At 48.5% G+C, this 16,756-nt stretch overlaps 1 protein-coding gene across 16 annotated transcripts in view; it reads right to left on the bottom strand.

The window, feature by feature from the left end:
• Positions 1-15,617, bottom strand: part of TMCO4 (transmembrane and coiled-coil domains 4) — a 126,161-nt gene extending 110,544 nt beyond the window's left edge. For 3 of the 16 annotated variants that reach the window (XM_037996508.2, XM_037996547.2, XM_037996572.2), the window contains exons 1-4: positions 15,151-15,240; positions 13,081-13,159; positions 12,315-12,364; positions 1,555-1,646 (exon numbers count right to left, since the gene is read on the bottom strand). The gene's annotated coding sequence lies outside the window, so the exon portion shown is untranslated. Of the gene's footprint in view, positions 1-1,554; positions 1,647-4,461; positions 4,583-5,260; positions 5,833-6,237; positions 6,776-12,314; positions 12,365-13,080; positions 13,160-15,150; positions 15,241-15,499 lie in introns of those variants that run through there. The other 13 variants (XM_007980239.3, XM_007980246.3, XM_007980242.3 and 10 more) reach the window with 10 other exon arrangements.
• Positions 15,618-16,756: the final 1,139 nt, after the last annotated feature.

The raw sequence follows: 16,756 nt of genomic DNA, 5'->3' as shown, positions 1-16,756 counted from the left end.
TTTCTGGACAGGCCCTGGATCACTGTAGGCATTCAGGAAATACTTGCTGGATGAATGAAGAGGGGGCTAGGATGTGGGAAGCCCTGTTCTGGGCCTTAGGGCAGATCAGAGGATGAAACTGACAAGTTCCCTGCTCTTAAGGGGCTGACATTCTGGTGGGAGACAGGCAATAATATGCCAATACATAATGACAAAGCGACCTAAGTTGGTCAAGGTCACAGAGCTAATAAGCGGTAGAACTAAGACACACACTCAGGAGGTCTGGCTGCAGAATCCATGCCCTCAGCAGCCCACTCAACACATAGGTAAACATTCCTTCAGGAAGTGGTCAGGGGAGGAACAGTTAGGCAGGGTGAGGGGATATGAAGTGATGGGGTGAAGTGGGGTTGGCTAATATACATGGATGAAAGGTGTCATTCCAGCAGAGGCCTGCAGAAGTCACAGGATGGGTGGAGAGGTATTCCTTAGAGGAAACAGTATGGTGGTAGAGACAGACAAATACACAGAAAATGGTGGCTGGACACAGTGGCTCACGCCTGTAATCCCAGGGCTTTCGGAGGCTGAGGCAGAAGGACTGGAGGAGCCTGGGCAACAAAGCGAGACTCTGTCTCTACAAAAATAATAATAATTTAAAAATTAGCCAGGCATGGTGGAGCATGCCTGTGGCCCCAGCTACTCAAGAGGTTGAGGCAGGGGGATCGCTTAAGTCCAGGAGTCTGAGGAAGTTGAAGCTGCAGTAAGCCGTGATCACACTATTGCACTCCAGCCTGGTGACAAAGCAAGACCCTGTCTCTCAAAGAAAAACAAACCAAAACACACAGAAAAAACAGACAATGACAATCCGTGTGATAAACACCGTGACAGGGGAAACATGAGAGACAGAGGGATCCCAAGACGGGGACCCTGAACCCAGCACTGGCTCCCTGGAGAAGGTGATGGTAAAGCTGAACATGGAGTGAATCAGACAGGGGTGGGGTGGGCACATCTTTGACAAAGGGAAAAGCATGTGGCAAGACCCAGAGGTAGAGGAGAAATGCTTTTGAAGAACAAAAAGATGTTTGGTGCAGCCAGGGCTTGGACAATGGGTGGGCGTGAAGAAATGAGGTGGGAGTGGAAGCTGCCAAGGGCTGCCGCAGGCAGGGCCAAGTTCGTCTCACTAAGGAATTAGGCTTCCTTGTAAAGGCAACGGCCATGCAGGAGGCTGAACGAGGGTGCATGGAACCTCCTGGTACTATATTTGCAACTTCCCGTGAGTCTATAATTATTTTAAAATAAAAAGTTTTTTAAAAAGTAGTGGAACATCTCTATAGAATTTTAAAAACCTTTTCTTGAGGCAAAAGTAAATTATCAATGAATATTGACCTCTTAAGGGGTTAATGAATCTAATAAACATATATTAGCCCTACTACAGTGGTGACTAAGCCAGCCACATAAAGACCCCCCATTGGGGAGATTATATTCTAGAGAGGGAGACAGAAAACGTAAACTCAGAAAGAAGACCATTTTAAATAATAACAAGGGGCTTCTGAAGGAAAAGAAACCTTCAATACTTACCCAGATTTCAAGAAACAGCCGTGGGCCTCTTTCTGTTTGAAGACAGGCTGCTCAGGTTCTGGATGGTTCTTCGGAGAAATATGCAAATTGCCCTGTGGGAGCAAACCAGAAAAACCAGCCTGTGGGTCCACAGAGTGTGGGATCTGGGGAAGGCTACAGCAGAGGGAGCTGGCTGGTTAGCTAAAGCTCAGGGGAGCCTGGCATTGCACCGTCACTCCTCTGGGCCCTTGCCCTGCACGTTCCTTGATGTGCAACGCTGTTCTCGGCACAGTGGTAAGGCAGGCAGCTACCACTGCTGAGCACTCACCATGTGCCCCACACAGCCCTGCCCCTTTCCATGGATGGTCTCATTTAATGTCCTTGTTCAACTCTTTGTACCTTGAGCTGTGGTCGCTGCATCCAGCTCCTGGGCAGGCATCCTGTTGCCTCCACATCTGTACCTGGTGCCTAACCACAGAGTGTGCACTCAGAAAATGCCAGTTATATGAACTGAGGGATGAACTAGCTTTTAGGCTTAAGCAAGAGCTAGATTTTCCTATTTTTCTCCCTAAAGGCACTCCCGTTCTCACATGCCAATGGAGCATCAGATGGGGAAGGGAGATGGACGAAGGTCCAAGCATCTGGAATTACCCAAAGGAGGTCTCAGGACCCAAAATCTGGGTCCCCCAAAATTTCAAATAATTTGAGCTTCATCCTTAGTGCCATTTTCTTTTGCTTTTCTTTTCTTTTTCCTTTTTTCTTTTCTTTTTTTTTTTTTTTTTTTTTTTTTTTTTTTTTGAGACAGAGTTTGGCTCTGTCGCCCAGGCTGGAGTGCAGTGGTGCCATCTCGGCTCACTGCAACCTCTGCCTCCTGGGTTCAAGTGATTCTTGTGCCTCAGCCTCCTGAGTAGCTGGAATCACAGTCGCGCACCACCATGCCTGGCTAATTTTTCATATTTTTAGTAGCGACGGGGTTTTGCCACGTTGCCCAGGCTGGTCTTAAACTCCTGAGTTCAGGCAATCTGCCCGCCCCAGCCTCCCAAAGTGCTAGGATTACAGGCGTGAGCCACTGCACTCAGTCCTTAGTGCCATTTTCAATGCCAGTGAAAATAATATTTTTTACTTCTTTAAGCTTCAGTGGGGTTTTTATTAAGTTATCAGTGGGAATGCCCTTCTCCTAGAGGTTGCCTTCCTCCCTGGCATGAGAATGAACCTGTACTGTGCCTAAAAATTGAATATTCACACTATGAGTCCAATCATGTTAGAGCAATGGAGAGGAGAAAAATGACTGGAAGAACATCCTCCAAAATTATCTCTGAATTGCCATTCAGAGATACCAGAGACTTTTCTGTATTTCCCCCGAATTTTCTGCCATAAATTCGCATTGTTTTTGAACTCTCTAGAAAGCTATTTTGTGCAGGTCTCTCTCCATAGAGAGGATACTTTGGACATGCACCAGGATGCTGGCAGTGACCTGGACTGGATTCTGGATGATTTTAATTCTTTCTTCATATATCTGTGTTTTATGAATTATTAACAATAAGTATTGATTTTGAGATCGGAAAAAAATAATTTAAAATTACAACATGCTGCACTGGTGCCAGCTCATACCAGCTGGTGACAATCAGTTCTGTGCTTCTCCTTCCAACCCTGTGTCCGGTGACATTGGCACGTTGGGAATATTTACATCACAGAAATTGGTAAATGCTACATATCCGGGATAATTTTGTTCTAGAGAGATGGTAGACCAGAATTCGACTGAATATACAATATGATTCTAGTTTTGTTTTTAAAACATGTTTCGGCTGGGTGCGGTGGCTCATGCCTGGAATCCCAGCACTTTGGGAGGCTAATGTGGGTGGATCACGAGGTCAGGAGATCGAGGCCATCCTGGCTAACAAATGCCATCTCTACTAAAAATACAGAAAATTAGCCGGGCATGGTGGTGGGTGCCTGTAGTCCCAGCTACTTGGGAGGCTAAGGCAGGAGAATGGTGTGAACCTAGGATGCGGAGCTTGCAGTGAGCCAAGATCACACCACTGCACTCCAGCCTGGGTGACAGAGCAAGACTCCATCTCAAAAAAAAAAAAAAATTAAATTAAAAAACAAACAAACATGTTTCAGCCAGGTGTGGTGGCTCACGTCTGTAATATCAACACTTTGGGAGGCCGAGGCAGGCAGATCACCTGAGCTCAGGAGCTCGAGACGAGCCTGGCCAATATGGCGAAATCCCATCTCTACTAAAAATACAAAAATTAGCTGGGTGTGGTGGTTCATGCCTGTAATCCCAGCTACTCAGGAGGCTGATGCAGGAAAATTGCTAGAAACCATGAGGCAGAGAATGCAGAGAGCCAAGACTGAACCACTGTACTCCAGCCTGGGTGACAGAGTCAGACTCTGTCTCAAATAAATAAATAAATAACAATGAAAAATAAAACATGTTTCACAGAGCAAAAAGATCAGAAGGAAATACATCAAAATGTTTATGATCATTGTCTCTTGGTTGGTGGGGCTGAGGGACTAGAGATGATTAGTTTCTGTTCTTATTTTTCTATATTTTTAGCATTTCTGTCATGAGCTTATTGGTGCTTTTATAATGTAAAAAAAAAAATACAAACTTTTAATCAGAAATAATTCTGGCCTCTTGATCCTTAGAAGGGGAGTGTTTTATCTCAGAAAGCCCTGGTCCCATGTGGCCCAGCCAAGTCAGTGGGGGTGAGTTCACAGTTAAGTCCCACACATTTGACCAATAGATCTTGTCAGTAAGAAAAAGAGGCTAGGAGCAGTGGCTCACGCCTGTAATCCCAGCACTTTGGGAGGCTGAGGATAGATCTCTTGAGCCCAGGAGTTCGAGACCAGCCTGGACAACATGGCAAAACCCCATCTCTACAACAAATACAAAAATTAGTCAGGCATGATGGTGAGTACCTGCAGTCCCAGCTACTCGGGAGGGTGAGGTGGGAGAATCACTTGAGCCTTGCGGGTAGAGGCTGCAGTGAGCTGAGATCCTGCCACTGGACTCCAGCCTGGGTGACAACAGAGTGAGACTCTGCCTCAAAAAAAAAAAAAAAAAAAAAAAAAAAAAGAGAGAGATTCCCTATTTAATAAATGATGCTGGGAGAACTGGCTAGCCATATGCAGAAAATTGCAACTAGATCCCTTCCTTACACCGTATACAAAAATTAACTGAAGATCGATTAAAGACTTAAAGGTAAAACCCCAAACTATAAAAACCTTAGAAGAAAATCTAGGCAATACCATTCAGGACATAGGCATGGGCACAGATGTTATGACAAAATCACCAAAAGCAATCGCAACAAAAGCAAAAACTGACAAATGGGATCTGATTAAACTAAAGAGCTTCTGCACAGCAAAAGAAACTATCATCAGAGTGAACAAGCAACTTACAGAGTGGGAGAAAGTTTTTGCAATCTATCCATCTGATAAATGTCTAATATCAAGACTCTACAAGGAACTTATGCAAATTTACAAGAAAAAAAACAGACAACCCCATTAAAAAGTGGGCAAAGGACATGAACATACACTTCTCAAAAGACATTCATGTTGCCAAGAAACATAAAAAAAAGCTCAACATCACTGATCATTAGAGAAATGCAAATCAAAACCACAATGAGATACCATCTCATGCCAGTCAGGATGGCAATTATTAAAAAGTCAGGAAACAACAGATGCTGGCGAGGCTGCAGAGAAATAGGAATGCTCTTACACTGTTGGTGGGAATGTGAGTTCAACCATTGTTGAAGATGGTGTGGCGACTCCTCAAAGATCTAGAAGCAGAAATACCATTTGACCCAGCAATCTCATTACGGGGTACATACCCAAACGAATATAAATCATTCTATTACAAAAATACCTGCACGTGTATGTTCATTGCAGTACTATTCACAATAGCAAAGACATGGAATCGGCCCAAATGCCCATCAATGATAGACTGTATAAAGAAAATGTGGTACATATACACCATGCAATACCATGCAGCCATTAAAAGGAAGGAGATCATATCCTTTGCAGGGATATGGGTGGAGCTGGGAGCCATTATCCTCAGCAAACTAATTCAGGAACAGAAAACCAGACACCACATGTTCTCACTTATAAGTGGGAGCTGAACAATGAGGACACATGGACACAGGAAGGAGAACACACACTGGGGCCTGTCAGTGGGTGGGGTGCAAGGAGAGAGAGCATTAGGAAAAAGAGCTAATGCATGCTGGGCTCAATACCTAGGTGATGGGCTGCTAGGTGCAGCAAACCATCATGGCACATGTTTACCTATGTAACAAAACTGCACATCCTGTACATGTAGCCCAGAACTTAAAAACAAAGAAAAGAAAAAGAAATGAACAAGGGTTGGTGGGACAGACAGGGAAATTCTCAGCTTCTCAGCTCTCCATGATGCTGGAATGGGGGAGCCCATGGTTTCAACTCTACGAATGGTCCAACTGGACAGGCTGGGACCCCAAACTCTTCCAGCTGCACAAATGTAGGGACAGCTGTGGGGTGGGAGATGCGCCACCTGCTGTGTATCTGGTCCTCGGGGGCCTCCAACCCTTGATCTGATTTGGGATCAGGATCCAGTCCAAAGTAAAACTGGATCTCAAGTGTGTCTGAGAAGTTACACAGATTCCAAGAGAGTGCTATATTCCTGCGATGAGAAAAAGTCCCTTCTGTCAGGAGCAGCAGTACCTCTGTGCCCTGGGGTCACCTAAGACACACAGGCCTGGTCCAGCAGCGCCCTGGGGTTCAGGAGTCACTGATGGAAGGAGGAGCTCCCAACTCCCGGTAGCCTCCTGAGGTTCTTGTCCCGAGTACTGTGAAGACACCAAATGATACAGTTTGGCTGTGTCCTCAACCAAATCTCACCTTGAATTATAGCTCCCACAATTCCCACGTCGTGGGAGGGACCTGGTGGGAGGTAACTGAATCACGGGGGTGGGTCTTTCCTGTGCTGTTCTCGTGATAGTGAGTAATTCTCAGGCGATCTGATGATTTTATAAGGGGAAACCCCTTTTCGCTTGGTTCTCACCTCTCTCTTGCCTGCCGTTATGTAAGACGTGCCTTTTACCTTCCGCCATGATTGTGAGGCCTCCCCAGGCACATGGAACTATGTGTCCATTAAACATCTTTTTCTTTATAAATTACACAGTCTCGGGTATGTCTCCATCGGCAGCATGAAATGGAGTACTACACCAAGGAACTCCAAGAAAACCCACACTTGACCTAGAAGAGGACGCACTCTCCAGGGAAACAACAGATACAGAGTGAGATCAACAGGGCAAACCCATGCCTACAGCTCAGCTGCACAGCCCAGACCCAGGATGGACAGAGGTCATTCTGGAACGGGACCTCGTTCTGATATGCTACGATTATGACTTGTGTCTAGTCAGTCATATCATCTGTCACCAAACAAAATGTTGACTGGGTCATTTCTGTAAGTAGTGGGGGCAGTGAGACATTCCATACATATCTGACTTCAGCTCCACAAGCACCCACAGTGGGCCCTCTGAATATTTGTTGACCGATGCCATAAACAATACCACTGGATTTCTTCTTGGAGAGATGAAAAATTCCAAAGTCAGCACCAAGGAGAAAATCAAATATGGTTAATACCATCTTTGAATATCCTTTAAATCATCCTTAAAACTCCGTGACCTGTGCCTTTAGAAGATCACATACAAGAATGAACTTTTGTTTTTTCTTTACATGCCAGCCAGCTCTGGCCTTTTTTTCCCCCCTTGGAGCAGTCAGTGAAGGTCAAGGTCAAAGTTTTTTTGTTTGTTTGTTTTTGAGACAAAGTCTTACTCTGTTTTCCAACCTGGAGTGCAGTGGCACAATCTGGGCTCACTGCAACCTCCACTTCCTGGGTTCAAGCACTTCTCCTGTCTCAGCCACCCAAGTAGCTGGGATTACAGGTACACACCACGATGCCTGGCCAAGTTTTGTATCTTTAGTAGAGACAGGGTTTCACCACATTGGCCAGGCTGGTCTCGAACACCTGGCTCAAGTGAGCCTGTCACCTCAGCCTCCCAAAGTTCTGGGATTACAGGCGTGAGCCACCACGCCCAGCCTTAAGGTCAAATTTGATGTGACTTATATTAGTGTGGGTCAGTGATTATATTAGTGTGCCACCTCTCCCATGCTGCTGCAGCCATACCCTCCTCCTTGCAGCTCCTGGACCCCACCAGGCTTTCTCTCTCCTTTTTCTGATTGCAGTTGAGTTTTTAAATGACTCTGCAGTGCAATAAAATAACCATTAATAGGGAGATGGCTACAGCGTCATGGAAAGGCTGAAGACTAATTATTCTGGGGCCAAGGAGAAAGAAAAGCATTTGGCTAAGAAATCATTTACAACACGTAAAGCTATGGCACCATCCTTAGTCCGGAAATGCCACAGAGCATAGTTGAAGGTTACAATACACATGCACCCCACAGCCAAAATAAGACAACCTTGAGATGCTCCTAGAAGGGCAGAGTCTAGGCAGGCCCAGGTTAGCACCCTCTGCAGCCATTTAGAAGAGACACCCATTCATTCCACACCTCTATCCGAAGTCAAATTGGAAGCTAGAGGTCAGTGAGGCATCTCAGAAGGTCTCCATGGCAACAGTTCCAACACAGAAGAACCCAGAGGGTTTTGGACAATCACATTGCAGACCAGAAGAAAACAGAGATGCTGGCACGGAAGGAAAGCTCCCCTCCCACCCTCGCGTCAGTGGTCTGGAGGAGGGGCAGGAAGGTGGGTGGGGTGACAGGGCCATTGGGGTGGACACCCAGGCCCTGTGATGTGTGCCCACATTTACCACTGCTCTCTTCCTTCCCCTGCTTGGTATTAATCACTGTCACTTCTTACTGGGTCACGCCTCTCCACACATCTGTTTTTTTCTGCCCTCACCCCAGCTCTTCATACACAGCACCCAGAGAGCACCGTCTCAGAGTCAGGCCATGCCCCTCCTCTGCTCCAAACCCTCCAAGACTCCCTTCTCAAAGTCAAGGTCCTTACAATGGTGATGGGGCTGCTGCAATCGGCCTGAGTGGCCTCTCTGCCCCCCACCCCCGCTGCCTCTCCCATGCTGCTCCAGCCACACCTTCTTCCCTGAAGCTCCTGGACCCCACCAGGCACGCTCCCACCTCACGGCCTTTGCATTGGCCATTCCCACAGCTAGGAATGATTATCCCCCAGATAAGGACACAGCCAACTCCCTCACCTCCTTCCTGTCTGAGATCAAATCTCACACTTCGGTGCAGCCACCCTGCCCACTGCCTGTTCTAGCCCCTTTACCCAGCTGCTCTACTTTGTCCACAGCACACACCAGCCTCCCAATTCTGTATCAGTTACTCATTTACACTTATCTTCTATCTCCCTCTGCTCACAGGTAAGCACAGTGGGAACTCAGCAACAGTTGTTGACTGAATGGTGGTTTCCACTTGGGATAACTACAAAATAATTACAGAGACAAATTTGCCTGAGAAGGAAGTGGGAGAAATGACAAAGTCTGTAATAGTCCATTTGACCCACTGGTTTTCAAACTGCCCCCCAGAACCCCAGAGGGATGGACAAGATAAGACACAGGGGGGAACCCTCAATACCCCACCTTCAAATTATAACAGCACATGATTCAGCAATACCACTTCTGGGTATATATGCAAAACAATTGAAAGTTGGGTCTCCAAAAGATATTTGTACACCCATGTTTACAGAATTATTCACAATAGCCAAGAGTTGGAAGCAACCCAAATGCCCATCTACAGACGAATAGATCAACAAAATATGATCCATACACACAGTGGAACATTATTCAGTCTTAAAAAAGGAAAGAAATAGGCCAGGCATGGTGGCTCAAGCCTGTAATCCCAGCACTTTGGGAGGCCGAGACGGGCGGATCATGAGGTCAGGAGATCGAGACCATCCTGGCTAACATGGTGAAACCCTGTCTCTACTAAAAAATACAAAAAAACAGCCGGGCGTGGTGGCGGGTGCCTGTAGTCCCAGCTACTTGGGAGGCTGAGGCAGGAGAATGGCGTGAACCTGGGAGGCGGAGCTTGCAGTGAGTGGAAATCGCACTACTGCACTCCAGCCTGGGCGACAGAGCGAGACTCCGTCTCAAAAAAAAAAAAAAGGAAGGAAATTCTGACACGTTACAACATGAATGATGAATGTACCCTGAGAAGTTACGACATAAGCCAGTCACAGAAAGATAAATGCTGTACAATTCCACTTCTGTGAGGTATGAGGAGTAGTCAAATTCATAGAGAGAGAAAGTAAAATGAATGGTGGTTGCCAGTGGCTGCGGGGAGCAGGAACAGGGGAGGGAGGTGGTTGTTTAATGGGTATGAAGTTTCAGATCTGCCAGTTGGAAAGTTCTAGAGATTTGTTGCACAACGAAGTGAATATGCTTTACATTACTGAATTACACACTTAAAATGTATGCCCTTTTCCAAAAGCACAGTTTAATAATAAAATCAGCTTCGATTTTCTGGGGCCTACTTCCATGATCCCACTTCAGCTTCCCAACAACTTTATGAAGAAGAGACAATCGTCCCCATTTTACAGATGAGAAAACTGAGACTCACAGAAGATTACAATGAGACAACTCACAGAAATTTACAATGGTAAATTTCATGGTATGTGTATTTTATCACAATTTTTACGTTAAAAAAAAATTAGGGCCAGACGCAGTGGCTCACATCTGTAATCCCAGCACTCTGGGAGGCTGAGGTTGGGTGGATCACCTGAGGTCATGAGTTCAAGACTAGCCCGGACAACATGGTGAAACCCCGTCTCTACTAAAAATACAAAAATTAGCTGGGCATGGTGGCAGGCACCTGTAGTCCCAGCTACTCAGGAGACCGAGGCAGAAGAATCGTTTGAATCCAGGAGGCAGAGGTTGCAGTGAGCCGAAATCGTGCCATTGCATTCCAGCCTGGGTGACAAGAGCAAAGCTCTGTCTCAAAAAGTAAATAAATAAAAAATAAATTAAAAATTAAAAGTTAAAAAAATAAAAAATTTAAAAAATTCTAAACATTTAAAAATCACAACAGTAAAAGATGGACAAATGTTAGCCACGTTTCACCTCTTTCCACACATCATCTTATTTTCTCTCAACAATCCTACAAGGTGGGTGCTATTATCATTCTTCCACAGATGGGGACAGAGAGGCCCTGAGAATTGAAAGTCAAGTTCACTGAATGAGTCACGTGGTATTTAAACTTGTGCCTGGATCTTAGGCCACAGGCAGCCATCTTCACAATGGTGCTATTCTACCTCTCTGGTCTGGTTTACACCCTGGCCAGAGATTTCCAACACAATTTGAAAACCAGCAAATTGGATGAATCTGACGAGCTCTCATCAATCCACAGGCTCACATCCCACTTCTGAGCCCCAAGCTCCTATGGACGGGCCTAATCTGCCTTTCCCGCTTTGTTTTCTTTCACTCCCTGCTTGCAGCTCATCCTCAGCTAAACTGCACTCGCCTGCTTCTAGTTCACGCTGGGATACCACCTCAGGCCTCAGCTCAGGCTGTTCTCTCCCATCTAGGTCCCCCTGTCCAAATGGTGTCCTTTTCCAAAAGCATAGTTTAACAATAAAATCAGTTTAGATTTTCTGGGGCCTACTTCCATGATTCCACTTCAGCTTCCTAACAACCTTATTAAGAAGAGACAATCACTGTCCCCATTTTACAGATGAGAAAACTGAGACTCAAAGAAGTGGAAGTCACACAGCTGGCAAGACCTAGGATGCTCCTTCCAGGCCTGTGTGACCTCAAATCCCAAGTCCTTCTCCACTTTACTAATGTGGGGGGTCAGGGGTTGCCATGTACTTCCTTGGATTTGTCCAGCGAATGTGGGGCCTGCCACCTCTGAAGCCCCAAAGACTTCATCTGGGTCCCTCCACCTCTTCTCGGACATAATGGCCGGTTGCCAACGTGTCTGTCTCCCTGAACAGGAGGGTCAGGGTGAGAGTGGATGAAGCCCAGGGCACCAGGGCTTCCCAATTAATATTTTGGTTATTCATTCCAGTGTAAAACAGCCAGCCCCTCCACTCCTACCTCCAACCCAACCCTTTGTGATTTTTATTTATTTATTTTTTTTGAGATGGAGTCTTGCTCTGTCACCAGGCTGGAGTGCAGTGGTTCGGTCTCGGCTCACTGCAAGCTCCACCTCCCGGATTCAAGCGATTCTCCTGCCTCAGCCTCCCAAGTAGCTGGGACTACAGGCGCGCACCCCCACACCCAGCTAATTTTCGTATTTTTAGTAGATCTCGATCTCTTGATCTTGTAATCCGCCCTCCTTGGCCTCACGAATGCTGAGATTACAGGCGTGAGCCACCGCGCCCGGCCTGTGATTTTCTTTATCAAATTTATCACCACTTGACAATGTATTATAGGTTTATTTACGGTCTATCTCCCTCACTAGAGGAAGCTCAGAAAGGCAGTGGCTTTTGGGCCATGTTCCCAGACATACCCTAGGACAGCATGTGGCACAGCAGGGGCTCCATCCCTGTGTGCTGAACGAAACAAGCCACAACTGAAAAACGACTTCAGCAGATTTTGTTGAAGGACAATATCGTTTTATATAAAGTGAGGTCCCCAATGTGCTCAAGAGGGCCTCCCTATCGGTGGATGTCATTACTGAGGACCTACTAAGCAAACTTAGTCCTGGTCCTGGAGGTCACAGGGGTTACAGTTAGGGTGGTGTACAGGGTATAGGCAGGAATTAATCCCAGCAATGAGTGTATAATTCCACCCTGAACTTAACCTCTGACATACCAGGAGAAGTCTTGCGGCCTGAGGCAATTGGAGTACAAGTCTGGGTAGGGCTACAATGTGAAGAATGAGAAGATGTTACCTGGGAAAAGGGAAGCAGGGGGTAGGAGTGGCCTGGAAGAGCAGATGCAAAGGTCCCAAGGAGGGAGGGGTGGCATGCCTGGGCACAGAGGGCTGTTGATAAGTGTCTGAGATGCGGCTGGAGGTGTAAGCTGGGGGACAGGGTGCACAGCCTTCTGGTTCGTGTAAAAGGTTTTTGCTCTTTTCCCTAAGAAAATGGGAAGCCAAGGCCAGTCGCGGTGGCTCACGCCTGCAATCCCAGTACTTTGGGAGGCTGAGGTGGGCAGATCACAAGGTCAGGAGTTCAAAACCAGCCTGTCCAATATGGCGAAACCCCATCTCTACTAAAATACAAAAATCAGCCAGGCATGGTGGTGGGTGCCTGTAGTCCCAGCTACTTGGAAGCCTGAGGCAGGAGAATCGCTTGAACCGGGGATGCGGAGGTTGCAGTGAGCCGAAATCGCGTCAGTGCACTCCAGCCTGGGTGACAGAGTGAGACTCTGTCTCAAAAAAAAAAAAAAAAGGAGAAGAAGAAAGGAAAGAAGAAAGAAAGAAAGAAGGAAAGAAGGAAAGAAAGGAAAAAAAGGAAAGAAAGAAAATGGGAAGGCAGAGTGGGGTTTTAGGCAGAGGCAGAGGGTGGTACGATGATATCAGGGCAGCTTGAAGCGGAGGTTGGCCAAACGGAAAGTGGATTGGATTTCACTCTCACCCTTTCCGCCTGCTGTCACACGTTCCAGAGAGCCAGTTCCCCACTCCTCATCAGCAGCCCCGGTTTATAATGTACAACACTGTTTACAAAACACACAGGTCAAAAGAGAACACAATGAGAAACCACCCACTGACATTTCTTAGGTCCCACATTAGCCAGCCGTGGTGGCTGATCCAGCCTTCGTAGCCCAGTGGTACCAGAGTAGAGAGGGATGGTCTGAGCCTTATGAGGAACTCTCCAGACCTCAGCCTTTGTGGGAACTACATGCTGAGCTAGGACAACCTAATTGATCAACTCCTCCTGCCCAACTCCTCCTTGGGCCTTAGGACTAAAAAGTATAAAGTCATGCCTGTAATCCTAGCACTCTGGGAGGCCGAGGAGAGTGGATCACGAGGTCAGGAGATCGAGACCATCCTGGTTAACATGGTGAAACCCCGTCTCTACTAATAATACAAAAAAATTAGCCAGGCGTAGTGGCGGGCGCCTGTAGTCCCAGCTACTCCGGAGGCTGAGGCAGGAGAATGGCGAGAACCCGGGAGGCGGAGCTTGCAGTGAGCCGAGATCGCGCCACTGCACTCTAGCCTGGGTGACTGAGCAAGACTCCATCTCAAAAAAAAAAAAAAAAGTATAAAGTCTCCCAAAGTGTTAGACGCTGCACTGGGCCTTTTGTGGCTTCAGCTCCTTTAATTTTCACAACAACCTTGGAGATGGGTATATCCCAAATGAGTAAACTGAGGCATAAAGACGTCATTGAGCTTGCCTGATCACTCAGTTACAAAGCTGCAAAGCTAACACCTGAGCCCATCTCTGTCTGATGCTGCACACGAGGGCTTGAGGCCACTCTAACACCGGTCTCTTCTGCTGTCTTCACGTACTTCACAGCTGGGGAAACGTCAATGGTCTCCCCTGTGCCCAGCCCTCCCTCCCCAGGCTGAAGGGCAGGGCTTTATTCCACCCTCTGGAGTGTACTTCCTGAGGGCAGGGCTCATTTTGTTCACTGCTGTATCCTCGGTGCCTAAACAATGCACAAAGTAGGAGCTCAACCAATATTTGAATGAACAATCCAAAGCCATTTGTTGAATGAACAAATGGATGTTCCCAAAGCTTAAAAAGAGTTTCATATTTTCTGCAATGAAATACACACTGAGTTAGGGGAAAGGGGGTTCATGTGCTGACTCCTACTTCGAGTTAGGTAGTAGTCTGGGATGTTAGCCTGGCCCTGCTCGCAATTCCCAGTGCCACCCCAGGGAAGAGCTGGGCTGGTCACGGCAAAGGCATTGTGGAGGCCAACTCTGTGCCAATCACTGGGTCAGGCTCTCCAGGCAGGTAGCCCAGGTTTTTCTCTCTTGCTTCCTAGCTGCGTGGTCTTGGGGAAGTTACTTCACCTCTCTGAGCCTCAGTTTACCCAGCTTTAAAATCCACTCAAAAGTCTGCAGCAGTTAATTCTTCCCTCCTGTAACTTCAGGCATGGGCGCCAGAAGACACGGCCTCCTTGTAACATGAGGGGCCTGGCTTTTCTCCAGAGGCTCCCCAAGCCCGGCTAGAACGTTCTGTTTGAGAGTCTGGGGGGGGCGGGGGGGGGACAGGGAGAGACGAGGCGAGAGAGACCTAGACGCCTTCCTGACAGGGACGTGGAGGGGCCACGTGGGGCAAGCGGAAGCACAGTGACCTCTTGTGACCTTGGACAAGCCCCCTTCCTCTCTGACCTTGACCAGCGTCCTCATTTGTCAAGGGAGCGGCTGGGTGACCTTTAAGAACTCGGAGGCCGAGGCCGGAGTCGCCCGAATGCTCCGCCCAGCCTCAGTTTCTCCCTCTGCCACCCCACAAGATTTCTAAAAGCACTTCCGGCTCTGAAAACAACCACCAGCAGGCGGCCTGGCTCAGGGCAGGCAGCGCCGGGGAGCGCGCGGCCGCTTCCTGGTGGGTCCAGTGTCCCTGGGGTGGAGGGCGGGGCGCAGGGCAAAGGGCCCCAGGGCTGGGCCGGGCTCAGAGTGCCCCGCGTGGGGCCGGCGGGGAGTGGCCCAGCAGGGTGCGCGCCACCGTGGCCTGGTGGCTCCGGGGCCCCCTTACCTGGAGGCGGCGGCGAAGGCGAAGGCGAAGGCAAAGGCGGAGGCGGCAAAAGCGGCGAGCTGCTCCTCCCGCCCGGCCCCTCCCCTCCCGGCCGCGTCCCAGCCCTGGGCCCGGCCCGTCCCGTCCCGCCGCCTGCCTCGAGCGCGCCTGATCGCCGCCGGCCGGGCGGAGCACTCAGGAGCGCGGCGCGGGGGCGCGGGGCCTTCCAGGCTCTGACTCGCCAGCTGCGGGTCCCGACCTGGCTCGTCCCACCTCTGCCCCACTTCCACCACCCATCGCGACAGGGGTGCCGGCCTCTGCAGGTGACCGGCCAGCCCGCGGCGCCACATCTGTGTGTGGGTCCATTTACCCTCCAGGAAGCAGCGAGACAGCGCGGAGTGGGAGAAGGGACCTGCAGGGTTGGCCTTTGCAGAAACTGCCCGCGAAGGACTCGGCCCCTAGAGCAGTGTGCCCCAAAGCCGCGGCGACGGAAGAAGTCTTCAAAAATGTATAATGTAAACAAAGAACCAGTCACAGAAACCGCCTTCCCGCACGTGTATGCAGCACTGTGTAGTTTGCAAAGTGTTCAGATATCTCAGTTCTTCCTGATTCTTCTTTCATTTTCCCTAACGCTAAGTTTGGTCCTGTCTCAGGGCCTCTGCCTGGAGGCTCCCGTGCCTGGAACTCTCTGCCTTCAGGTCTCCCTTTCCCCCAGTCCATTTCCCGCTTTCCATTCTGATCTCCTCTCGGGATGCGATCTGAGAGTCTTCCCTGACCACCCAGCACATTCAGTCGTTGAACAAATTTACTGAGCACCTACTACGTGCCAGGTACAGTTCTTTTTTCTTCCTTCCTTCCTTCCTTCCTTCCTTCCTTCCTTCCTTCCTTCCTTCTCTCTCTCTTTCTCTCTTTCTCTCTTTCTTGATGGAGTCTCGCTCTGTCACCCAGGCTGGAGTGCAGTGGCCTGATCTCAGCTCACTCCAACCTCCGCCTCCTGGATTCAAGCGATTCTCCTGCCTCAGTGTCCCTAGTAGCTGGGACTACAGGTGCGTGCCACCACACCCGGCTAATTTTTGTATTTTTAATAGAGACGGGGTTTCACCATGTTGGCCAGGCTGGTCTCGAACTCCTGAGCTCAGGTGATCCACGCACCTTGACCTCCGGAAGTGCTGGGATAACAGGCCTGAGCTACTGCGCCAGCCGGCGCCAGGTACAGTTCTAAAGGCTGTGGAATCATGTACCAGGCCTCCAGTCCTGTTCTATTTTAATCATAGTATTTATCACTCTGAAATTATTTTGTTCATTTTCCTGTTTCCTACTTTATGTTCTGCCTCTCCAACTTTTTGTTTGTTTGTTTTTTGAGGTGGAGTTTTGCTCTTGTTGCCCAGGGTGGAGTGCAATGGCTCGGTCTCGGCTCACTGCAACCTCTGCTTCCCGGATTCAAGCGATTCTCCTGCCTCAACCTCCCTAGTAGCAGGGATTACAGGTACCAGCCACTATGCCCAGCTAATTTTTGTATTTTTAGTAGAGATAGGCTTTCACCATGTTGGTCAGGCTGGTCTCGAACTCCTCATCTCAGGAGATCCACCCACTTTGGCCTCCCAAGTGCTAGGATTATAGGCGTGAG

Source organism: Chlorocebus sabaeus, chromosome 20, assembly GCF_047675955.1.
Source record: "Chlorocebus sabaeus isolate Y175 chromosome 20, mChlSab1.0.hap1, whole genome shotgun sequence".
NCBI lineage: Eukaryota > Metazoa > Chordata > Mammalia > Primates > Cercopithecidae > Chlorocebus > Chlorocebus sabaeus.
This window is presented reverse-complemented; position numbering and strand designations above follow the sequence as displayed.